This window comes from Ornithodoros turicata, chromosome 9 (assembly GCF_037126465.1).
Source record: "Ornithodoros turicata isolate Travis chromosome 9, ASM3712646v1, whole genome shotgun sequence".
NCBI lineage: Eukaryota > Metazoa > Arthropoda > Arachnida > Ixodida > Argasidae > Ornithodoros > Ornithodoros turicata.
In genome coordinates this window covers 29814531-29841157 of record NC_088209.1, presented here as the reverse complement: position 1 = coordinate 29841157, position 26627 = coordinate 29814531, and the positions used below count along the sequence as shown (strand labels likewise).

Genomic DNA, 26627 nt, shown 5'->3' with positions numbered 1-26627 from the left:
CAGCCTGGGGCCTTAGCATAATGGAGAAGCGGATCCGAAAGGAAATAGGGGAAGCACAAGAACGTTTTTGTTTGGGATAACTGCTGAGATGTAGTGGGGAAGGCGCAATTTGTGGCATGAACCGGGAATGGGCCCCTTACAGCTCTTGACCATGGGCAGGGCTTGGACTCTACTTCACGAGCCCGTGTTAGGACTCCCTTTGCTATACATCGAATACAAAAATGGATGTGCAAGTCTGTGCACCTCGCCGCTTAGGAAAGGCTTCTTTCCAAGGACGACATAAACCAGTACAACTGATGACGAGACTCTCTTTGATGCGGGCCAGGCCTGGGTCATTGCTATAGGGTGCGGGCAGGGGCGAAAAGTCTATTGTACAACATCATGACGCCTAGCTGTCGGGCATCATTGTCTTTGCAGCTCTGTCTACGCAACTCACCTGCACATCTGCACGGCTCACATTTCACTGCGGACGATACCAGACACCTGAATGTGTCGTATCAGATGACGTCAATGTGTGCTCGCTCCTCGGTTACAGGTATCGGAACGGTGCGCAGAACATCGGGTGACGCTGTTGTGTCTTCGCTGTAGGAATGGCTGACGCACGCGGGCATCAAGTGACCCGTGCCTCTGCCTCTAGGACGAGTTCTTCTCGTGAAGAGTCGAGCGAAAAGCAAAGCGATTGTTTGCCTTTTACACGGCTCAGTGACTGTGCGCAGTGACTTTGTTTTGGTAAGCCGTCGTGGATTTTGAGTGACGACGACACCATAGGAGGACAGGATGCAGGCAGAACGTTTTGAAATAGTTGGCTGTGGGACGCCGGATACACGCGAACAGGAAATTCGGCGGTTCATTGAGTACGTGTGGATAACGCCCATTTGCATTGAGGTTTACGATCGACAAAAAGGCGTGGAGAGTGGGAAAGGGAGTGAAAATTGCGTTGTGTTGTCAATGCAGAAATGTATTGACGAATATGACAGCAAGAGGTAGTATTCCACTGGTTTGCGTCGTAACCCTGGAAGTCCGCTTCACCTTCAGTCAGATGCCGGCACCGGAGCGTGCGCGGGAATGCATGCATGTTATGGCGAAATCTGATCTTGACAGAATGTAAAAATGTCAATCGGGGATTTTTACAGCACTTTCCTCGCCCCCCTTCCAAGTACCTAAGAGCACACCTCCGAAATACCTGGCAAGATGGCCAAAATACCTGCCAAAGGGTTCAGAAAAACCAGAGAAGCCAGCAGGTACAGGTGTTACGTCCCGCTTGAGACGAAAAGCCCGCGCAAATCCCATATATTAATGCCACTATGGAGCAGCTCATAACTTACACAGCGTATATAGGACATGTCCGTGTAATAGATTGTGTTAAAATCGCGACAGAAACACTGGCATAGCTGAGCTTCGCGTACTTCGGAGAAAACAGGTAGCTTGAAGTGCCTTGCGTAGTCGGAGTTATCTTTGCGACTCAGCTGCGGGACACTCAAAGGGGGCAAAAAAATTGCAGTTATGAACACGCCATCGTTGGAGTGGCTCTGTAACGGTCTCGCACAAACCGTGAGTCAGATAGAGCGACCGCAGATGCACGGAATAATAAGCGGCACCTGCGAACGCACCACGACGCATCGGTTGCCTAGTTACGCGTTCGCGGAAACCATTTCGTGACTACGGCTCACTGTCCTACGAATACACCAGCCAGGTAAACGTGAGTGGGTCCTATAACCTGGGATATTCCCAGCAACGGCCTATTAGCACGTCTGATATGAAGTTGCACGGCGATAGGCAGGTGAGAATGATGTGAAAATCTTTGCTCATAGCACTTTTGTATGAATCAAAAACTGGAAATTCATTCTCGCTCAATCGTGCTGGATATCGCTAACATGAAAGCTCAATTGACATAAAAGTGCGTGACTAATGGTGGAGTTCTGACCAACAGTTCACCTCCCCAAGGATGGATAAACCGAGCATTAATGCCAGTGTGCAGTGTCATTAAGTGGCAGTTTATTTACTATTAGCTTTCCAACAAACGGTCTAACGTCACCATTTTTGTTTATTTTCATTCTGATCTAAGCTGAAGCATTCACGATATCGGGCCACGAATTCGTCGAGCTCAGTAGTTGCCGAACTCACCTGTACTGGCTGATCCGACGGCGCGTTCCTCTCTTGAAGAGGATCTAGTGATATATCCAAAGTGAAATCGCATGTTCGGAAAATTGTCGAGATCAGCAGATCACCACGTGACACAGAACGACGATGTAGCGAAGCACTTGGGTAACACCACGGCGGAGGACTTCGCCTGTAGCTTTCCGGTCGGGACAGGTAGCATCCACGGCCGAGAGAGGAGAAAAATCCTTCGTTTTGCCACGACTACACCGTTCGAGAGTGTCACAGCTGCGGACGGGCCATCAGTACTACGTTGTCACGGCGCGTCACGCATCCACACGCGGTACACTACAATTATCGGAAGTTTTCGGACACTATAGCTTTACGGTACCATGTCCACACAAATCGAGTCCACGGAACTGTGCCCCCTTATCGCGGTCGGACCTGAGCGGAGAGCGCGCTTTTTCCCTCTCTCCATCGTACGAGTGCGTACGTTGTCACGTGACCGTTGACGTCAAAATGGCGGGAGAAATGGAAAACTCCCGTGGCGCTACCTGGCAGGACGCTTTCGTACTACGGGGCACTGCGCCGCTCACTCGCTCGTTGCAGACGACGCCGCGCCAGTTCTTTCTGTTGCGTTCGTTTTATTTTTGTTTTCAGTCTCTTTCTTGCGTTGTTGTTTTGCGTATGTATGTGCCGGGGAAAGAGAAGTGGTTCTAGGGCTTAGGCAACAGCTTAGATAGAAAACCAGTTTTCTTTTTTCATCTCTCGGGCGTTTGACCTCGGAAAAAAAAAAAATTATTATGCGCGTGTTTTGAGGAGAGGATGGTGGTCTGCCAATGGGTGAAAGAGTGAAGCACAGTTGATGGACGAAGATTGGCAGAATGACGGCTGCGAAAGGCGTGTGTGTGTGTGTGCAATGTTTTATCACTGCCTTATTGATTGCGGTCTTTCGTTTGGGGCTTGTTGAGCGAAGCGCACGACTGACCATCTCGGCATGACGCTGCGATAGAGGCAGACCCTAGCGGCTGCTTAAAAATCGCAGTTCCACCGATCCGGTGAAGGTAGATTGAAGCAGAAACCTCAGGTCGGGAACATAATCGGAAGTTTCTGTTTTGAGGCTCGAACATAAACAGACGAACACAACACAAGCCTGAGTACAGTTATTTCCCCCCGTGACCCGTTATTATGACCCGTTCATCTATGCCCTTAGTGCCTCGTCCTGTGTCGTATGTACGTGTGGTTTGGTTTGGCTTATTTATTTCACACTTCCAGGTGTGCGGTGGAAATTAGGGCAAACAACCGGAGGCTTGACAAGGCCCGACATTTTGAATTACTGCTATTTTTACCAATGCACAAAACGCAGTCGTGCAATATAGAGAAAACAAAAACAGGTGGCGTCGTCACCGTGGAACATTGAAGTCTCGCCGAGACGCACTGTTGTGCCGACCCAAGATCGTGTCGCTCCCTACGCCAGGCCGACGAGCTCCAAGTAGAGCGAAACAGCTGTCCTTGGCTGGGAGTGCACGATCAAATTGTAAACATATGCTCAACGTGCAGCTACAGAGCTTCGGCTTTTTTTTTACTTTATATATATATATATATATATATATTGTTGAATATATTGTTATATGTATTCTGTTGAAGGCAGCGCTGACTGCCGAAACGTCGACCCCTAACTGTAAATCTATTCCTAGCGCCCCCTTAATTATTAATGTAATAAAAGTAGCAAGTGTTTTTAACCCTTATACGGCTCCCAAGTCTCTTCATTACTTGTAGTCTATATATATATATATATATATATATATATATATATATATATATATTACGTCCCTTCAATGCAAAAATATTTTTCGAACATTATAATACCAGGATCATGCGCATCCAATTCTCCGTTCTCGGGTTATACCATTAAATAACGAGGTATGTGGCACGCGACTTGCATGCCATATATCTATAGTGCTCTTCAACGCTACACAAAGGGCCCTTGATTGGCTGTGCATAGCCATTCTAAAGCTCCCATAAACACTTGCTCACATGTCCATGCCACGATTTTCCGCTGTACCAACAATCTTGGAAATCCCCACTCTGCTGCTCCAACACACTGCGGGAGTGCACGAAAGTATCTGCATGGGGTGGCAGATGTTGTTCACTTTTTCAGACATCAGCACCAGAAACAGGTGGTACTCGGCTCCTCGTGGCGTCAAACCATCATCCCGAATGACAACGTTCTCTCCCTTGATTTGGTGAAAATGCATTGGGGGCGTACGTCTTTTTTGTACCAATTATGCCGTACATAATGGTAGAAAATAGGCTCCGCCTCCCGTTTACAATAAATCAGGGGCGAGAACGTTGTCATTTGGGATGATGGTTGGCTAGGAGCGTGCTATGTGGTGAAGCTCATTTTTAAGAGTGTACGTACTGATTTAGATTGAGCTTGTAGAGGGGATGGTGTCCCCTATAGTCGACGATTTCGTGTCAGACGGCTCATTCGAAGTGGAGGTTCACTGCACTGTGATGTGTTGAAGACGCATAGAATGTGTGTCTCAATCTTCTGTACGATTTGCCAGTCCCACATTGTCGCCGCTCACCTCTGTGTTAAAAAAAAAAAAAGTGACTACAAAAGGAGCGATGTTAATCTTTCGTTCTTTTCGTCTTTTACTTCTTTGGAGGCCATTCCATGGGTAGTGACTGTGGGTCGTGGTCCAGGAACCCATCGTCCTGGCGTTGCAGCTAAAAAAAAAAAAAGAATGGCAGATGGCACGACGAAGAATAAGGAAATGATGGAACTTACAATGTTGATGCCACTGAATATGGCCTATAATGATGAACAATGCTGACACTGCGGCTCATAAACCTCAAGTGAGAAAGGTTCATAACGTGAGAGGGTGTAGAGAACTGAGAAATCGTGAAACCAAGACAAGCATGAAACAAGCATCACTGCATTTGATACTTGTGGATACACTATATGCCTGACGCGTTTTCTTCTTCTTTTCTTGTTTCCTGTTTGTTTTCCCGTATTTTTCACGTTGCTTGTTCCTTACCAACGAAAAAAAAAAGGGGGGGGGGGGCTTATGTTATTCTCCTCTTCACTTTTTTGACGTAGGATTTGTCTTTCTCTTTCCCATTGTTTTTGTGACTGACACTCAAGAAATTTCATGTTACGTTTTGGCGTTACGGTTTGGAATAAGGTGTAAATAATTTAGACGAATGTAATCAACTCAATTCTGTGTAACAGATTAGTTTAAATAATATAATCAACTTAGTTATTTGAGCTAACGGTCACGAAAGTACAGATTCTACGTCCAGAACGTCGCGGAACTTTGCAGTGAGTTCAATTTATAGTTATTTTCTGGTGGTCCCGCATTTTTTACGTTGTTTATTCTTCATTTCACTTCTTCATTTATTCATTTATTTCACTTCATTTATTATTCTTTCATTCGGGCAAAGAGCAACGGGATCAGGTTGTCGTGATTGATTTCCAACCCCTCGTGGCGCTGCTGGCAGACACCTTTAACCGTTGAAAGCACTGACGAATGCGACAGGCACTTCCGTTTGCGGTTTCTGGGAGCAGACTGCTACACTGTGCTTATACGGAAGGTGCAGGTGGTTTCTGGGCGCGGGCATCGCAACGAGAGGGAAGAAGTTGCCTGCCGTTCGGAGGTGAGTCATCGTTACATCGACCCAGTGCTGGGCCTCTCAATGTGTCCGCCGAACCCACACGAGACACAGGCCCACGCGCGAAATCGACCACATTGAACCTATACGGCATCAATGACCTCTCGATAAACCTTCGCAGAGAAAGGGCGGTTGCTTTCACATATAGGGGAGAGGACGGCATCGTATACACTTTTGTGCGGATAACTTTACCACATAATACACAAAAGCGGAACGTTAAGTATCTGATCAATATCGTAGAAATGTCACGTTACTGTATCCACCATATTTTTCGGGAACGAAAAAATGGTTCCAATATATTTGAAATGTGTTGCGGGACAAGCATTGTCATAAGAGGTTTCAGCTTGGTTTTATTCCCGCTTCCACTAGTTTCAAGAGCGTAAAAAAAAAAAGAAAAAAAAGGAGTAGAGCAAGGTACCATGAGTAGGGCTCCAGTTGTACGCACACGTTGACGAGTACAACAGCTGCGCAGGGCTTGACAAGGAATGACTGACCTTGGTTAATATTCTCATAGATCGCGTCTCACCTGTTCCTTGGTTAATTGTCACGAATTTTTCTATTGTCCAGGCGACAAACCTATTGGGGGAATATGTGATCTGTTTTGCTGCTTTTTCTTCTCTTTATGTGTGTGTGCGTTCTTCGAAACAGAATTTTGACGACCTGTTGCATCTACATCTAGGTTTTCTACGTGCACGTGCAGGAGGACCTTCAATGATAACATGTTTCTTCCCTACAACGTCCATGGTAGGAGTTTTTTGTTTGTATCTTTTAAAGCATCCACCTCGCAGAGACTCTGTCTCTGTTTTCTCTTCCTCTGCACTAGCAGTTTCCAAACGTCTGGGCTGAGCCACCTGCCAATGATTACGGCAGCGACAATGCAAAGTCCTTTAGTCCTCAGGCGAACGCATAAAACGTCCTGGAAAGCGAGACATGAGAAAGAACTCCGTTCACACGCGCCAGACTCATTTTGAGACACTAATGCACAGATGGGAGTCTTCACTTCATCGTAGAGTTTTCTTTTCTCCACGCTGTTTGCGCTCGGATGACGAAGAAGACGCCACTTTCTCCTGTCCACCACCATCACTACCATCATCATCTTTTTGTGACCTTCAAAGCTTCGGCCTTTTGTCTTGAGTGCTCGTAGCCGCTGATCCGACTCGACCTCTCCATTTTTAGCTGCACGCGAAGCGTCGTCCAGCGAGGAAAGGTCCACGAGTAAAAGCAGCGAGTGTGACCCATATAAAAATATGAAAAATGAAGCGGTTTCTGAGGTGGATGATTGGGGACTTTTACCTATTCAGTAGCGCGTGCAGGTCTCTGTGAACGTAGGTACACACATAAGGCAATTTTGTCTTGCCTGTCGAGGAGATGAGGTCACTTGCCGGAGGACGTAGTTCACTCGCAGTCTTGCAAACACTATAGGGGTCTTTACCAGCGGCATGGCTGAGTGTTGGTGGCAGCCAAGGTCGTGCTGAAGACTGGGAGGTGGTGGGCTCGAATCCTACCACCAGCTGTGCTGTCTGAGCTTTCCCTGCGTTTCTCGAAGACTTTCCAGACGAACGTCGACACTGTTCCCCATGAAGTCGACCCAGGACGCATACTAACCCCCCCCCCCCCCCGCCCTGTCTTCCACTCCTTCCTGCTGTCCTATCTCTCCATCTGTTCATATATGTACGCCGCTCGTAGCCACAGTTGCTTCGCGGCGCTAACACGAAAGAAGAAACAGTGAGTCTTTCGTTACTGAATGCGGAGAGCAGCGTGCACTCTTAAAGATGAACTTCACCGCATAGCACGCTCCTATAGCCAACCATAATCACGAATGATATCGTTATCTGCCTTGATATTGTTATCTTCCCTGATTTCGTTATCTGCCGATTTGTTGAAAACGGGAGGTGTACGCCCTTTTTGTGACACTTACGCTGTTTGTAATTGTCACAAAAAAAAAAGGCGTACGCGTCCCGTTTTCAACAAATAAGGGCAAACAACGATATCATTCGAGATTATGGTTGGCAATGAGCGTGCGGTGAGGTGAAGTTCATTTTCAAGAGCGTGCCCGTGCCGCTTGAACGGAAACAAACAGAAACCACAGAATAATATGCGCATTAATTGTGGTCTCTGCAAAACTTTTAAAATCACGGAATGAGGAGCAACACTCACAGTCGTGCTCAGGGATCAAGTTCCCAGACTCATTATAAAAAAAGAGTGTTGGGGTGGGGGAGGGGGATCCCGTTAAAAAAAGATATGGCGGCAAGCAACATAATTGCAAACGCCATTCTCTCTCACTCACTACTGTTACGGACGGACACTACACGGCTGTCGAAGTTGGTGAGGCCTATAACGCTACGGCTAGAAAAGAGTGAGTGAGAATAGCTGCGAGCAACTTTCGTATTTCAAGTTGCTTTTCGCGAAGTGGTTTCTGTTCATCTTGCGTTTAGAAGAAGCGGGAGACGATGTTCAATGATTTCTACTGTTCACCTCTTTCATACGACAGACTGCTGTCGAAGTATCCGACAGATCAGTGGCAACTTATCCACATCGCATATACGCATATTATTTTGTATCAATTTGTACACCTTTGGCCGCATAGCAAAAGGCATAGTTCACCTCATTCATGTGCGACAGAGCGGTGTCGAATTATCCGATCTGTTTTCGGAATGGTTGGCATTCGCGTTCCTGAGAGTGCGGACAACATATGAGAGGAGATCAGCCTCACGCCCAGGTCGGTTTACGTTGTGCAACTTTGGCCGCACGGCAAAAGGCATAGCTCACTTGAAAGCTTTCATTAGAAGTCCGGGCATTTTCTCCACACAGGCTACGGATACAGACTTAATGTGTACATGCCAAACACAGTACGTGCACGCTTCTTGATGGCTGAACGCTGAAAAGTGATGGATCGTTTAGGCCTGCCTAGCTGTAACTCGATGCTCAGAAGAACGAAAACTCGACTTTTCCAAGGTCGTTTTGGGAGAGAAGAAAAAAAAATGGACTGCTCTGATTCATGGACGGATGATGAAGTATGGACACAGTCCGGGTGGAATCTATAATCAGTCTGTGTTTTGAAAACGGTTAGCTGGTTGACGCCTTTTCGGGATGCAGTTTTTCCATGCCACGTGGTCGCGGTTGATTATGTGATATCAGATGTGGATAGTATAGGAGTATCTTTATCGCACTCCTGTGCCACTCCTGAATGTTGAGAGTAAGGCCCTTGCACTGCTGAAGCACTGTCATTTTGGCCGAAAAAAAAAATGAGAGAGAAATTAAAGTGGGAGCACTTGCAAGACTGAGGTACTTGCGGTGACGGCCTCTGCTCCGTGCTAGGAAAGCATGTTTTAGATGTTAGGGAGCTCTGATTACTACCACGACGTAGAAGGCACAAATAATATTTGTCGGATACATGAACTGGAGCCACATCCAAATGAAACTTCATGCAGAACCGCATCGAGCAGTTTGTGATCTGGAGTCCACTCAGACCGACTACTCCACTCGACAGATTGCTCCGCTGATTACTCGGGATCACCTGCGAAAGCGAACTCCTCCAGAATAAAATGGCATTCTTCGCTTACACAATTTACTTTGCTACGATTATGTCCTGTCAGCTACGGCCGCGCCGGTAACATCTCATTACGGCCAATAATCCGCGCCAGTTGATTACGCAAGTTAACTCCAATATCTCAGCGACCGTGACGATGACATTAGCTCGATCTGTGACAGCGAGCTCATATATGAACTGAAAAATCGTGACAACATAAAATTTGGGACAAAAAAAAAAAACTTCAATAAGGGTGACGGCGGATATTTTACTAAGCGGATCACAATTTCAGTATGTATACGATTCCTTCACCTCAATAGGTTGTAGATTACTCCGCTGCGTTCTCAAGAACGAGTCATAAAGCACATTATATATAGGCGTGTTGTCATAATGACGAACACAACTCAGCAAGAGGGGCCATTGTGAATAACATGCGGGCTTGCGGACGTTGATTACGCCCGACGTCTCGTATACGTGGAAGCTTTTCATCCAGTCATTATAAAGGCGACGACTCTCACTACGAGCATTAAGGCGAATGAGGCGCCCTCGATGAACCGTGGAATGTCGCGGTGAGCGAAAGTAAATGTTCGTTGTGATCGTGATTCGACATCATGATCGTGTTATATTATATTTCTTCGCGAGTGGCCGGATCGCATTCCTCGAATTATTGCGCTAATGTCTTTGTTCTTTAAGGAGCGCAAGCAATACGCTCTCGCGGCAGTTACGAGTGGTCACGAGGGTGACCTTTTCAGACCCTTATGCACAGCCGATCGAGAAGGCAACCTTGGCACTTGGAGTGGATTGGACTTCTGGCTGAATCCGGAATCTGCCTGAACGCTGTTGCAAGGGTCCTCCGTGGTAGCGTGGTATGGACCCGAAGGGATAACCAGCAAGCCGAAACAGGGTTAAAACAAAACAGATAACTGTTTAATTTGAGAATATACATGTGTGAACGGCCAGAGGTAAGGAAGACCCCGTTTTCTCCGATGTCCCCCTCTTTTGTTGACATCGGACCCGAGCCCAGCATTCTGACGACCTCCGTCTTGGACGCGCGTGAGACCAATTGGTTGTTTCAACACCACGGGAAGGCTCAGTTTCAGGAACTCGCCTTCGCAACTTGACACCGAGGTCCTGGCATGGCAGCGGGGACGAACAAAATGGAGGCTGAAACTCCCACGCAGCTGCCCCACGTAACAACGCGTACAACAACACCCACGATGACTTCGACTGCGTGGGTGTGCACCAGGAATCTTCGCAGGACTGAGGACAGGTAGCAGTGTGTTGCCTGGTGGGAAGGAAAACATATCCATATCGGTTCCGTTCTCTGGACCCTCTAACTGTCCTGTTTCATTGTAGTTCTACAAACCGAAAAATGAACTTCACCGCATAGCACGCTGCTAGCCAACCATAATCTCTAATGATATCGTTATCTGCCCTGATTTGCTGAAAACGGGAGACGTATGCCTTTTTTGTGACAATTATGGACAGCATGTCTCCCGTTTTCAGCAAATCAGGACAGATAACGATATCATTAGAGATTATGGTTGGCTAGCAGCGTGCTATGCGGTGAAGTTCATTTCAAAGAGTGTGCCTGAACGCGTACAACAATACAGGTGACTTCGACTGTGGGTGTGTACCAGGAATCTGCGCATGACTGAGGACAGGTAGCAGTGTATTTGCCTGGTATGAAGGCAAACGTCCATATCGGTTCCGTTCTCTGGGCACTCTCGCTGTCCTGTTTCATTCTAGTTCTACCGTCAGATCACTTTTCTCTCTCTATAGTCGGCGCACGGCAGTACTAGAGAAGTGGATATTCCGCCGTTGAAGAAAGGAGGTTATATACTTACTCTGCCTTTTGATTGTTCATCCAGATTGCTAGCTCCGCGAAATCCGGTTGCTCTACACGCCGGGCTTACCATCTGGTGACCGATACCGACGATGCATCGTGATTTCACTTCGTGCACGCAGCCTTTTTTTGTTATCCCACTTGAATCTCTGGATGTCACTTGGCCACCTGCTTCCGTATGTTGTCTTTTGTCTGTCGCACCCAGTTTCGCTGATAGAGAATTACGAAGTGCACACTTTTTGGTTTTTGAACAGCATTTTGGTTTCGTACGTGCTGACGACGAAGATTAAAACACGATTGATTGATTGATTGATTTTATATATATATATATATATATATAAAAGGGAAGATATTGAATTCGTCACCTGACGAATTCTGCTACTCCCACAAAGATCCCCTAAATGAAAGAAAAATGAAAAGATGAAAAGGTAAAAATAGAAAAACATCACCCCTCCCAGTCACCGAACTGTATGGGTACATGTAGCTACATCCCCTAGATGTGTAATGAATTGCCAGAAACTAACAGGAACTGGTCACTCGACGACACATGCCTAGAATGCGGTCCTAAAATACAGATTCCATATCACTGCTCACTATGAAGTTGACAAGCGCTGATAACGCCTCTTTAAACCACGAATAAACTAACGTTTGCATATCTGCAAAGGGGAGATCTTTCGTGTCGGTCACAAACATACCTGGGTAGTAATGTCATTACTGTAATGAAATTACAGTAATGACATTACTTTTTCTGGTAATTTGTAATGTAATGCATTACTTTTGACATTATGTAATTTGTAATGTAATTTAATTGCAATTGGGCAGTAATTTTAATGGCATTACTCATTACTTTTTACAAAAGAATCGAGTCTGTGTTCTGTGTCGGTACTTGGCAGAAAGAGAGTTGGCAACCGGACAGTTAATAGAATTCCAACGCCCACAATGAATTTCCACATCATCAACATCGTTACGATTAAGCTCGCAGTAATGACTTTGTAATGTCATTGTTTTTCGTAGTAATTGTAATGTAATTTAATTAAATTCTAGCTGGAGTAATGAGTAACGTGATTTAATTACATTTTAGAAGTAATTTACCCAGGTATGGTCACGAGACCTTCGCCTTCGCGTCTTTTGACAGCCTGGACGCGAGTGTGCACCGGCGAGCGAGAACTAGGTTGTCAAGAAAAAGCTTATATTTTTTGACCGATAAGTACCGAGAGTACTGCACGATATGCCTCACTTAATTCGGCGCTTCTCGTGATGCTCCACCCAAGGGCGTTGCATCAGAAGCTCGACTACCTGCTTGCAACGTTACGCGCCGAATGCCCACCGCGTGAAATTTATGCGAAAACGTGGAATCTGTGAACGTGATGTTGTGTATTCGAGAGCACCTTCTCCCGCGACCTTTCTCAACCTCAGGAAGAGGTAGTGTTGCCGTGAATTCGTAATATGTATTTAATTTATTTCCTCTTCACGGGCTCTGCACAGTTCCTCCTTAGATTATGGTGCTTCGAGACAAGTCTTGGTGCATGTATATGGGATATGAAGTCCATGCCAAGGGTCACGCGATTTGCGAGCGTCCAGATTTGAGGACGAAGCTCGTTGCATTCTGTTTTTCATAATACGCGTGGTCCAAGGCTCTGAGAATATGCTCGAAGGAGAGGTGATTTTTGTTCGTCTTGAATAAAGATGATCTTATATAGATTTTGGAAGATTCAGATCCCATCGTCATATGCAGTTGTTAGATCTTTTAGGGCTTTTAACTGTGCAGAGTGGATCCTGCGGTATCTTGGTTTTGAATTCGTGTGTGCCCTATGGTGGGGGGAGGAGATTCCCAATGTCTTGGGGCGTCCCTGATTTCTTGTCATGTATTTCTGTCTCACGTATTTCAAAACTCTTCAACACGTATTTGTAGTTAGTGAAGGCGATCTCACGCTGGGATTTGTAGTTACTTATTTTTGTATTGGATTTGTAGTTAGTTATTTGCCTCATCTATACTGCATTTATTGTTTCCCCCAGACTGCGTATACAGTGCCTGAGGATATATTGTGTGTGTGGGGGGGGGGGATATGTTTAATGCAAAGTAACAAAAACGGGAAGGGAAAGGTATATTATGTGGTCAGGGTATGAAAGCGTACATAACAGTACCTGAGATAACGGACAACCTTTGTCGTTCCACAGCACATGCTTCACCTGAAGGCACCTTGTGATTAGAATTTTACCACAAAACTATGCGACGTTTAGATGGGTCAGACGCTTACAGTCCGTCTGCGTTTGAGTGGCCCAAGAACGTGTTGCTGTATTATACATAACCTTAGTGTTTTGTTGTTCTATGCTTACTGTAGAGAATGTCACATACTGTAGTTGAGTGTTTTTAAGAGGACAGCGGACAGTGTAACCTTTCCCTTGTATACTCTGCAAGATCCCGCGGCGCCACAAGCTTTAGCATCTCGCCTTGTCAGGCGCGCCACTGAAAAATGCTCGTCCGTGGGCGCCTAAGAGCACGTAATGGACGGGCGCTTATCTTGAAGCGGCGGACAGGCACATAAGCTTGGTGCCACACCTCGCTTGGCTTGGCTGGACGCGTGGATGGACGGATACCCTGCGCATGGTCAGGCTGGTTTCTGTCTCTACGGTCTCTGCTGTTTTCTTTCCTATTCGTGTGTATCCTCAACTATTTCTTGATCTGAAGTATGCTGACGCGGTCATCCGCCAGCGACACAGCGGTGTTATGATACTTATACATACAGATGGGAAAAAATAGCCGAAGCTCTTGGGCTGCACGTAGTGCATGTGTTTGTAAGTGCTCAAACGTCGCCATACCAGCACTGGACAGCTGTTTCGGCCTTTGTGGGCCTCTTCAGCAGTCGCCTGCTTGCGCACTGCTGAGGCCTAAATAGGCCGAAACAGCTGTCCAGTGCTGGTATGGCGACGTTTGAGCACTTACAAACATGTATGTATAGAGGCACACTCTTAATAACGAAACGTCACCGCATACCACGCTCCTATGGCCAACCATCATCCCGAATGATATCGTTATCTGCCCTGGGGGCTTAATCGCTTCATCGTCGTTACGGTCGTTACAAGCTAACGAGTGGCGGGAAATTCAAAAAGGCGGGCGGGAAATTTAAAAAGGTAGGCACGTGATAAAACACGTGCACGGCGCTCTTTGCGCGATACGTGGAGGCCGTGCTACACGTCACGCGCAATGTGTCACGTGCCCACCTTTTTGAATTTCCCGCCACTCGTTAGCTTGTAACGACGATGAAGCAACTAAGCCCCCTGATTTGTTCAAAACGGGAGGCATACGCCTTTCTTGTGTCACTTATGCTGTTCATAATTGTCACAAAAAAGGCGTATCCTCGCACCATTGCCGCAAAATGCCGTTTCCTCGCACCATTCTGGTTTCCGGATAGAAATATAACGTTTCCAAATCAGCGCGGATATCCGCATTTTGGCCGCAAGCTAGAATCGGTGTGTCTCTCGGCGTCCCGCAGGGGGAGCCACAATTGAGAGCACGAAGTGAATCTTACTGTCGCAGTGTGCCATCCGTAGCATATAGCTGCGCCTTTTAACTGACTATTAGAGGACAACTGTGGCAACCGCGTATGCGCAATGCAAAGCCCGCCGATGAGGGTATACGTATATCAACTAGCGCGGATACGGTCAATCTTATCCCCGCTCACCGGGCCGGTGAGAGGGGGGGGGGCAGCCGAGGATGGAGCCCCCGGGCCTCTTCAAGGCCCCGCTGGATCCAAGACCCGAAGGCTGGTAGCACCAGGAGACGTGAGGAGAGCGCCCGGGCAGGACTCATGCGGAGTCATCCACGGGGCCCGTAACTTCTCTCGTCGGCCTTGTTTATACACATGCATAGACCTCGTACAGCGCATGGGCCACACCGCTGCAAGCATGGTGATGCATAAATCAAACGAGGGGCACTTGAATTGCCCGCCGTGACAATTGAAAGTAGCCGTTCAGTGCAGGGTGCCAATGAATAGGGTATAGCTGAACACTTTCCTCATCATTATGAAGGAATGTGTGCTCGTAGTCTCTCATCGACCATGAGAACGGTGTCAGGGAAGCTTATCATAGATGCCGTCGTCTTCTCTCTTCTTCAGAGCAATGAGGCATTCGGAACAGGAAAGTGTTATAGTAGAGTGGTGATCGTTTCTCGAGGTCGCTTCAGGTGGAGAGGAAGTAGCGGAATTCTCGTAAGGCAGATGAGTTCACAGTTTCAATATCCATCCGCAACGATAAAAGCAATGTGGAAGCCGCCGATGATCTAGGACTAACACTGTACACACTCCGCATTCTGATTCCAATTAAGTCTCCAATTGCAACGGCATCAACAACTTTGTTTTGGTGACGATGGTGATGGCGATTGGGATGTTCCGTAGCCACGGGCGATGCTCTACCCCATTGCACACGACAGTTTGATGAATATATGCGTATATTGATGATATTGATTGATATGTGATGAGCCTCACAGTGAAGACTGAAGTCATACATTGGCCAGAGAGGCTATAGTAGCGCATTTAGGGCAGGGCGTTGCTAATCTGGATTTAACCATGGACCAAGTATTTTTTTTTTTTTTCCATAGTGAGAGTCGAGCTGATCTATGGACACGCAATGGTGATAGCGTACGATGCACTAAAACTCACTGATGACACGAAACCATATGCTACTGTATTGAGCACGTGCTGCTTACTGATCAAGACGCGACGCAAAAAAAAAAAAAGAGAGAGAGAGAGAGAGAGAAAGAAAGAAGACCATAGATGGCAATTATCTTCGCAACGCATCAAGAAGGTTTACCCGCGACACCACCTAACGCACACATATCGAGAAAAGAGCAGGCTTGAAGTCCCTCGCACTGCCTTTCCACCTGTACCGGCACCTGACAGCTGCTATGCCCATGCACCGGTGAACCACTAGCACCACTGGTCTCGTACGAAGCGAGGGAAAAGAACCTCGTGGATCTTGCAGCTGCTCTCTGATGAGGACGCGTGCTCACCTGGCGTGAAGAGCCCCTTCTCCCCCATTTCCAACTGTGACCATGCTCCTAGACGCGAGACACGTAATGCCTATTGTGGGAAGTTCTTTCGATTAGCGGTGACCGTGCACCGTTGCGCAACATGGCTGACTCATCTTTCGTCTGTGGCGTCCATCCACTGTCTGAATGGGAACTTCTGTATTTGAGAGTCTCGTTGTCATGGTACCCATCTGGCGGAGAGAGCACCAACCGTGTTTCTCTGCTGTTTCCTGGTCGTGACTCCTTTGGTATCGTGGTTATATTGGTCGTGACTTCTTTAGGGCGCTCTCGTATAGAGTTTATCGCGTCGCTTTTGTATTCAATAGGTTCTGCTCACACCAATATGGAATCGTAATGGGAGGGGATCACGGATGTGCCAAACGTGAAAGCGGGAATGAAGATGAAGGAGATTTTTTTTTTTTAATGGATTAGGATTTCTGTGATGTTTCCTAAATCGGTTTGGAAAACGGCGATTTCAGGCAGTACCTTTTCTCTCTTTCTCTCTCTCTCTCCTCTTTTTTACTCACTGTGAACCCGGTGGAACGATATCCTTGCGCCAGAAAACTCCAAACCCGGTGGAAACAGGCGAATTACAAAAAAGAAAAAAAATGATAATAATAAAAAAATAACGCGTGCCGAAATCGGAGCTGAATGATAATGGACCCCCCCCCCCCCCCCCGGATTTTTTTTAACAAGGCCTTGTGCTTTGTTGCATGATCTTTTGCATAATAATAATAATAAATAATAACTTTTGCATAATTCTTACTCCCTCCACAAGTTAAGCTATATAGTTCTGCAACTAATTTGGTGTCACTTTTACAGTGTATAGGAGGTTCCAGCTGTATTTACAGATGCGGCTCGTCCACCAAAGATGGCTCCCCAACTTACATGTCTCTCCTTTTGACACGATAACCTCCTGAGCCCCTGAATAACGTCCTGAACATGTGTCGAACTATATGGAACTCTATGCATTACTGTATTTACAATCGGACAGATTGAAGAGAGCACAGTGCAGTCACGAACGTATTGACCTAGAAAAGTTTACACTGGCGCGCTTTCTTTCTGCCCATCAGTGTTGTACCTTTAACAACCGTCGCACATCACGTCCTAACTGCGTTTCACACACACGCACACAGTTAAGAGCTTACATCATTCAATACTCGCACACAGAGAGAGAACATATGCGCAAGCACCGATCCGCAACCAACCATTCAGTCCCTTCTTTGTCACTCCACGGCCGTGTAAGAAATATTCCTCCCAACAGTTCTCCGAGTGCCATTAGATGATTCGCGCGGTCGAACAGTGGACAAAAGGGTCGGCGCGCGTCCCTTTTGTCTCAGATGGAGCACTAAGGGAGTTAATTATCGGTCGTGGTCATTATAAGCTGACGCTTGTTGTGTAAGTGTCGCTTCATTGTCTGCTTCCGGTGTCGGCCGCTCATTTGCATGTTCGCGTAGACAGATTACGGAGACAATGCTGAGACAAACTGTGTTGGCGGTGGACGCGGCAGGCTTTTACAATTTGCCATAGTGGTTGTTGGCGTTTCTCTTATTGAATTGTAGAGAAACACAACAAAAGTAGAACGAACTGTAAGAAATCAAATGTTTTTTCTTTCGTCTAACTGGAAAGAACAACAATTGTAGATAGAGCTGAAGACTGAGAGGTGGTGCACTGTTAAAACAGAATTTCACCAAATAGCACGCCCCTGCCAACCATCATTCCGAATACTATCATTCTGTGTCCTGATTTGTGCAAAACAGGGGGGAGGCGCCTATCTTGGACAAGATAATGTGTCCCAGATAAGCAGAGCCGGTGATGGGGGGGGGGGGGGCGAGTAAGGCGGCCGCCTAAGGCCCCGCGCACGAAGCCCTCAACCAGGGATTACTTTTTTTTAAATATCAAGTATGCACTTAATGGTGTGAAACAGGCCCCGCGATGTGCCTTTGCCTCAGGTCCCGCACGCCCCCTAGCACCGGCCCTGCAGATAGGCGCCTCCTCCCATTTTCAACAAATCAATACACAGAATGATGGTTGGCTGGGAGCGTGCTATGTGGTGAGGTTCCGTTTTAACAGTGTGGGTTCGAATCCTATACACTTAAAAATGAACTTCACCGCATAGCATCTTTAATGATATCTGTGCTGATTTGTTGAAAACGGGAGGCGTACGCCTTTCTGTGACAGTTATGATTACATTTCTGCAGAAGTGTCACAAAAAGGCGTACGCCTCCCGTTTTCAACAAATCAGGGCATATAACGATACCATTCAAGATTATAGTTGACTATCAGCGTGCTATGCGATGAAGTTCATTGCTGAGGGTGTACCACTGGCTGTGCAGTCTAATGGTTTCCCCGGGTTTTCCGGCAGTTTTTCCAGACGAATATCGGCACAGTTCCCCCTGAAGTCGGCCCAGGATGCACGCCAACCCCACTGTCTCCCGCTCCTTAGTGCTGTCTTCTCTCCGTCTGTCCATGTCTGCACTCCAGTAACAGCCACAGTTGCTTCGTGGCTCTAACGGAATAAAATGAACTATAAATCGTGTGTGATTTGCTCGGCCTGCTCTTTTTGAACCTTTCTAATACCAGATAGAATATGGAATTCTTTCTGTATTCGGATGGAAGCGATGTCTCTCCCGAGCTGAATATACTCGCATAGTTTCGAAGCTCCACTCGTAATCACAGGATATAAAACGAAGGGAGTGCTGCTTCACACGCAGATCCGTATATGCATATGTCACGTACGGTGCTGAACGAAAGTTTACGCACTCTAAGAAGAAAAAAAAGGGTACTTTTACTCCTTCGGGGGAGTAAATGCATTGCCACAAAAAATAGTCCATTTAGCAGTGATGGCCACTAACTACTTCTACAGTAGTTTAACTATAACTACTAACTACTTTGTGATTGAGTAGTTTAACTAGTAGTTCAACTGCTTTTCGGGGGAGTAGTTAAAACTACTTTTTTAACTACTGCAATGTAGTTTAACTACTTAACGTTGTCCACCAACACCAATCCCTTGTATTGTTCTTGGACACCTAAATATGAATCACAAGCAATAATAAATTTTGGCTCAAGCCATTGCTACGATCGTCAAATACAAAGCTTGCGGCGGGATTCTTTTTGTGCCTACGCGATAAACTAAGTTGCAGAATTATTTCACAGCAAATTAGACAAGCATTACGAGTGAAGATTTAGTACACATGCATGACACAATTGCTCTGCACCTTCGTTCTCATCAAACAAGTAGCTCAAGGTAAAAGTCGGAAGCACAAACGTGCCGTAAAGCTTGTGGCAAACTCGGAAGTAGTTGGCGCCTTCAGCAACCTAACTACTGTAGTTAACTACTTAAAATAGTAGTTTAACTAGTAGTTGCCACTACATTTCTGCAAGTAGTTGATAACTACTTTTTAACTACAATCAGGTAGTTTAACTAGTAGTTTAACTACATGTAGTTAACTACTGGCCATCACTGCCATTTAGGGAGTAAATGAATGTCACAGAGTGGAGACTATATTTCAGGCTCTGTTCTAAGAGTTCCAGGAACAAAATTCGTGTGCATGCATGAAAATACTTCGAATCAGTCAACAGTGATATATCGAGTGATATAAAATCTTACGACATCCATAGGGCACGATTTGTGAAGAAAGAAGCGCTAACTGTTTCTCACTATGTGGGGGGTGGAAAATTGCTAAGTTGGCTGAGTAATACAGCCTTATGCCATCAAATTGACCAAGAGCACATATTTACATAGACTGTTGCATTCGGAAGACCATTTGTGAAGTTCAGCGACAATTTGCAGTCCTGGGGAGTAAATGTCAGCGTTGGGGGAGCAAAATGGGGAGTAATTGCAATCTAGGGGACTATGGTAGATAGACAGGTAGATAGATAGAGAGATAATAGATAATAGATAGATAATTTTATTTCACATTCAAGGTGTTGGAAATCAGGGCAAAAAAAAAAAAAAAACATGTGGCTTGACTAGAAGCTGCAATTACTCCCCCATTTTACTCCTTTTTTTCTTAGAGTGCGGAACACGCTCCAGCGGCGTTCCTTCCTCAGAGTGTTACGCTAGCTGCGAATGAGACCCTACACGGACTTTGACATGTGCTTAGGCAACCCAGTCACCTGTTTGCAAGTCCGTACGGCACCATTCGCCGCTGGCGAGTCACTCTGAGGAAGGAATGCCGCTGGAGCGTGTTCCGTAAACTTTTGTCCAGCACTGTACATGTGCTGCGTGTATCAGTGTGTGTGCGGTATGCGTTTTTGGTTCAGTCATGTGACCGTTCGCTCTGGTTACTCGTACGTGACGTCGTCGTTTCGTATTCGAGATCACGATCGACCTCTTCATTTGTTTATGAGTCTGACTTTCGAGGTCTCTGATTTCACTGGGATTGCTGTTCTATGGCATTTATATATATATAGTTTTTTTGTCGTTGTCATTGTACATTTTCCCAGGATACGTATTAACAACCCGACATGTTTCTTTTCTCCTCTAATCCAATCTGATCTAATCTAATCATGGTGCATAATAAACAGTTTCAAAGTCTTCTATGAGAAGTCGCGGTTGCGCTTGAGTACTATAGTAACGAAATACAGGCGGACTCCAGTGCTACAGAAGGGGCGGAGTGTTGTTACTCATGTGGAACTCCTGCTATATGGCAATGGGGGCTGAGCCGAACACTGGATACTTGTCAGTCGTTCCCAGGCTCGTTTAGTGATGACGCCTCCGCTTGGATGGGCTTGGCTGGCGAAGTTCCGTTCTCGATGCACATGATAGGACACGTCACGTATTCGGTACGGTTCAATATGTGGGCTCGCCAGGCGCTGTCTTGTGCCGTCCGACCAGTGTCCGTCACAGCTAGGGTTGCCACAAGGCCGGTATTATACCGGCGCGGCCGGTTATTTGCTTCCTCTGCCGGTTGCCGGTAGGAAGGTGATACCGGCAGCCTTTTGCCGGTATTTGTGGCTCAAGACCTTTCATAAGGGCTTTAACGGGGTTTTTCCTTCAACGTTCCACTACAGCTTGAATAAATCTGGAGCACAGACCACACTCCGCAGTCACCTGTCGTTTTCTTAGTTATTCATTATTATTATTATCATTGTTATTCATTACGTCTTGTGTTCGGAGGGTACAAGAGCAGTGGTTGTGCAAAGCTGTTGGTGGTTGTGTCGAGCCAGCTAGAACGTTCCTCACCCACTTTCCCTTTCCCACGAGCCTTTCCTCCTTTCCCTCTATTCCACCTCCTCTCCCTCAGCCGGTATTTTTCACTTCGAAAGGTGGCAACCCTAGTCACAGCATATATCCGCATCCAATTGAACCTCTCTATGCAATAAGGGGATAAGTCGACTTATCCCCTTTTAAGTATTTTTGTTGAAATGACATCTACATACCAGAAAATACAAAGAAAATTTTGTACCGTATTGTAGTTACTTGAACCGCTAGAGGAGGCTAAGAAACTGGAAATGCATGTGTGTCAATGGGACGGACAGTCAGATCAGACCCCTTTTCTACAGACGCATGCAAATGGTGTAGCTTAAACTTTGCTACGATGCTGAAATTAACTTCGACTCCCACTCGAAACACACGTTCTTCCTATACATCACGTGACCGTGTCAGCAACTCTACCGAGCGTTGTAATCGAAAAACAACGTAAGCACTAAACTAATAAGTCATATTATGGTGGTCATCTATTTGACATTATATTTTCAAGATTGTGCTCGTTTAGCATCACGATAAGCCCGAGCCAGGCTGCTCCACTACACACAGGTTACTTCACCCTACCCTGACATCACCATTGTTATGGTGAACTATACCATTGTTCAGCCATCAAAGTCCGACTGGTGAAGACTTTTCTTTTCTGCAAGAAAACCCTGTGCATGCGGCGTTACATTGAAAAAGGTGATATGTCATCCTCCTGGACTTCGTTCAATTTCTGCTAAGTCACACACCCAAAAACGATGCTAACAGGACATGCATGTAGAGTAGACACATGCATATATGTTACACATTTTGCATTTGTATTATTGGAGGAAACCCAGCTGCAATTACTCTACCAAATATTCACTTGAAGTTCTCTCGGTTTGGGATTTTTCGACTTTTATCCCCTTATTGCGTACAGAGGTTCGATTACGTACGTTACTTAATTCGGAAATTCAATTACATCCATTAAATATCAAAACAGCTGTCATATGGCATTAAGAAAAAGCGGGCTAGCGTGCAACGATTTCCTTGTTTGTTTTGTTTTGTTTTGTTTTTAGCATATTTTTAATGCCTCCATTTCAGCTGATCCGCTTACTTCTGTTATGATTCCTTACATATATAGGCACTAACGCGCGCGTGCCAGGCTTATCATTTTTCACGCGAGGGCGTATTGGCATGCGTGCCATGTTCACTGACCTGCGCAATGCGATCGTGAAAAGGGTTAATGAAGTCCCCTGTACATCTTTGCATCCTATAATGGCAACTGGTCAAGTGTCAGGTGTGGTCTCTGCCGCGCGCCATTTCGTTGCGGCACACCCTATGGCGCCCCCCTGAGTTATTTGACGGAGGGCTGTGCCCTTGTTGGACGACCAAGGTAGAACCATGGTCTGAGGCGTGCAGTGAGTAGCAAGTGGCAGAAGAGGCGGGTAAAGACAGTCTTTGGTTGGACCAGGTATGTCCAGTGGGCGGAAATACCAGGCCCCGCCAAGAACGGAAGCACTCGGCTGAAGGTTCATTAAAACGTGCTCGTAGGGCTGTACACAACAATTTATAATTGCGGGTGCTTGTGCGTTTGGACATAAAGGCATTCTGTTAGTTTCCTGCTGTTCGTGGCTCTTTATTGCTTGAAGTTGAGCTAGTCATGGGACGTCAGCCTGTCCAAGCGAAGGAACATATTCGAGAGATCATTTGAAGAGAGAAGTTGCGTTGTTATGGAGAGGTAGCTTTGGAGCTTTGTACACGTTCTGCATGTGTGCATATACAAAAACAATGGCGTCGCGGTAACTGGCACAACGTTGACAAGGAAGTTCTTCTCTGTCTTTCACTTGGTCACAGGGCTCGGTTAACGGGTGTCATTCCGTTTGCGTGATGATTTAATCTTGTTAATTTCTCGTCTTTCAGTAAGTTATTTTAAGTAGTTGCGTTCATTGCGTAAAAAGCAGTAGTTGCCGTAAGCTTTTAAATGGTTAATGGGGCTTTATTGTCCCAAGTTATGCGAAATAAATGTAAATGGCAGCTATTTGCGTCGACGTACACCTGTATTCCAAACTTCACAGCAAATAGAGTAATCGAGACGCGACAAAAATCAGCATCGCGAAACTCATCCTCCTCTGACGTCACTGCAGACGTCTCCGCCAGTGAGGCAGCGCGGGAGAGGTCACTTGCTTACGACTACCAGTGGGCATGACCGTTGCTCCTGCACCTCTGACGTCGAGGCTTGACGCGTAAGTGCATTCGAGGGGTTTATATACCTCAAGTACGGCACGGCAAAAAAAAAAAATAATAATAATAATGCAGTACATGAATAATGCAAAGTGTCAGGAGCCCTTTAAGTCTGAGCACAAAGACACAATTTCGTTTCGTCCTTGTGATCGTGAACAGACGCATTATGTACGTACATCACTGTCAGACAACGGTCCTTGAGCGGCCCTGCAAAAAGAATGTTCTTGATGCATACCTGACAGCCTGTTGTTTTGTCTGGGATCCATCCGAGCACTTTGAACGGATCTGTCTGGTCATTCTTATCAAACTTCTCCTCTATCTACTGCGTGGCCCACGCCATTAGTGCACTCCAATGAGGCCCACGTCGACATTTCTCTTGACTTCGACGAATCTTTCTCGAAGAAGACTCTACTTTCCTTTTCTTTTTTCTTCTTCTTTTGGTTGATATTGCAGCCCGAATCGAAGTCTGGTCCTCCAGAAGACGCTTTATCCTGGAGACGCGCGTTCCATCATCGTTCTTTGGGGCTGAGAGTTTTCTTATCATGGTCAATGTTACGCAAACGTGCATGGCGCACATGGCTGCCATCTTGGCCATAGAATGCAGCTGCATTAAAATTGCGAAACGCGTATCGGACTGGTGCGCGAATTACCGTGTGGAAATGACGTCGTCGTGGGTGAGATACACCGACGCGCCAATGTACTAAAAGCTATTTGAGGTTTCACTTTTTTGCTTTCCTGAAAACTTTTGTAGAGTCGCTTCTACACAAAGATATATCCTTTCAATTTTACTAAGTTGATCGCTGAGGCCTAATTACGACAGTCAGCAGTTGATACGGTCCTGATAATAGTCTTTGCGTTTGCATGAGGTATATTTCATGCTGGTGCTTAGAGGCCGTCATCTTTCCTTTTGTGCTTTGTTTTTGCCCCGACTTCGGCGTGGAAGTTCATTTTCCAACATGACGTTGCGTTGACGCACGAAAGCGCCCTTTACACGGTCGCAGTGTATGCACATGTTGCGTTGAAGCGGATGCACGGATACTTGCGCGTTTCTTTTATCCATTACATATTTCTTATAAAACGTCTATGAGAGCAGCGTAGATGTCGTTTCTGCAGTTATATGGCCAGGCGGACATCCTCACGAAGAAAGTACATCACCGCAAGATGACTACCTACCTAACATTCATTAATTCACTTTTTAATTGGGGAACATTCGAGGAAAAGCGAGATAGCACAGTGGGATAAGACAATCCTCGTTGAAAGCCATTTCATGTGTAGGGGATTAAACAAAACAGAAATGAAGATGTAGACGCCAGAAGGAAAAGTGAGAAGCGCCAGCCAGCGCCAGGCGAGAGAGAAAGAGACTGTAACCGTATACTCAGAATCCAAAGGGTATTGTCAAGTGTATTGAGAGTGAGAGAGTGAGAGTACTGAGTGCGTCAGTTCATCGGTGTGACGAGCGGCGTTGTTCGGAATGATTCCTTTGTGTACCAAAAATGTATTGTGTATTGATGTGTAACACCGTTGGGAAGAAATAAACTACAGGATTACCCAACACATGTTTAAAAAAACCTTAAACGCGTGCGTGCTTTGTAATATCCATCGCCGAATTTTGATATGTAAGTGAACCGAAACCGCGGAAAACTTTTGGTTGCAGTCAGTGCGTGTGTTGTCTCGGGTTCGTCCTTTGTCTTCCCTTGCACTGGGGTTTTAACGACTTTAATTAATGAATTTTAGGTAATAAGTCCCCTTATAGTACCGCCTGGCCGTAAACTCCGTAAAGGACGAAAAAAAAAGCACCCTGTATATGATGGTAATAAGCATAAGCAGGTTTCTCGTCCACTGAATCGTTAACTGCTGATAGGCTGATATAATTGGAGCCTTCCGACGATGACGATGCAGCGGATAACGCAACTGATGATTAATGTTGGATCCAGTTACTTTAGTGAACATTTCGTCCTCGCGAAATTTATTACTGCAGAGTAATCGGATGACCATCGGAAAACGATGAGCGATGATGATACAATTCATGTATAAGGGCAACTGCTAGTGATTTATCCCTACTCCCCCTGCCCCTCCAAAAAAAAGAATCTGCAGGAGGCCCCCCTAACATTTTGTGAGATTGCGCAATATTTCGTCAAAAGCATGTAAAGACACCCCCTTGCGGAGCCGAACCCCCCCCCCCCCCAGGACGAAATTCTGGGTAAACCACTGGCAACTGCTCTTCCCTCCTCTGCATATTTACGTCCCATAATGTACCTTGGTGCACCTGGTCCTGCGCAGTACAGGCAAAATCTTAAAGCTCTTGAAGACGGCCATGTTTCCGCCACAACGCCGACATTATTTTAAACCTCTTCTGTACTTGTCAGTGTAATTTGTACTTCAATTAATCACCTTTCTTTACTCTTCCTATCGCTCCTTTTGTGCGCCACAAGGTGATGACTCGCAGCGAAGTGCTGCGGACCATACTGTTCAGCAATTCTTGGGGAGCCGATCCCGTTGAGGTTGTGCCACTTGGCGTCCGAGAGCGACAAAACGAGTGAAGCCATGTTTTGTGCGCGTAGGTGATGTGTACATTTGACGCATACAAGAATTCAACAGAACGTCTGCTTTCTTTTCCCTCGAACGCAGAAGATTTGGCAGGACAAGTCCTGGTGCTCTGATATACCGCTTTCGGACATTCGTTCTGAGCCCGGCTCGTAGATATTGCTCTGCCACGTAAGCACATCGAAAACACGATAATAAATGCCGTCACCCGAGTGACGATGCACACAGCAGGTCATGGTCGCTGTCCACATAGATATTGCGTTTCGAACTATACAATCAAAACAACTCGCTATGATGCCCTCAAAATTCCTCCCGGGGGCAAACCTCCTCTCCGGCATAGCTCGAGGTCCCTACAAACCAACTCCTGATCACGTCCACTGACAAATCAATTCGGGTGCCGCCATTATCCTCTTTATTTATCGCCGACTCTCGGCAAAGTGCGTCGTGTTATTATCCCCGGAGCTGGCTCTGCAAATCTCAAGCTCTCGGA

At 46.2% G+C, this 26627-nt stretch overlaps 2 protein-coding genes across 3 annotated transcripts in view; one reads left to right on the top strand and one right to left on the bottom strand.

Annotated features, from left to right (window-relative positions):
• The window catches only part of LOC135368569 (uncharacterized), a 47183-nt gene extending 44625 nt beyond the window's left edge, over nt 1-2558 (bottom strand). The window contains exon 1 of the mRNA XM_064601946.1: nt 2125-2558. The gene's annotated coding sequence lies outside the window, so the exon portion shown is untranslated. The remainder of the gene's footprint in view (nt 1-2124) is intronic.
• Nucleotides 1-26627, top strand: part of LOC135368570 (probable phosphorylase b kinase regulatory subunit alpha) — a 94471-nt gene that overhangs the window by 45982 nt on the left and 21862 nt on the right. The window lies entirely within an intron of this gene.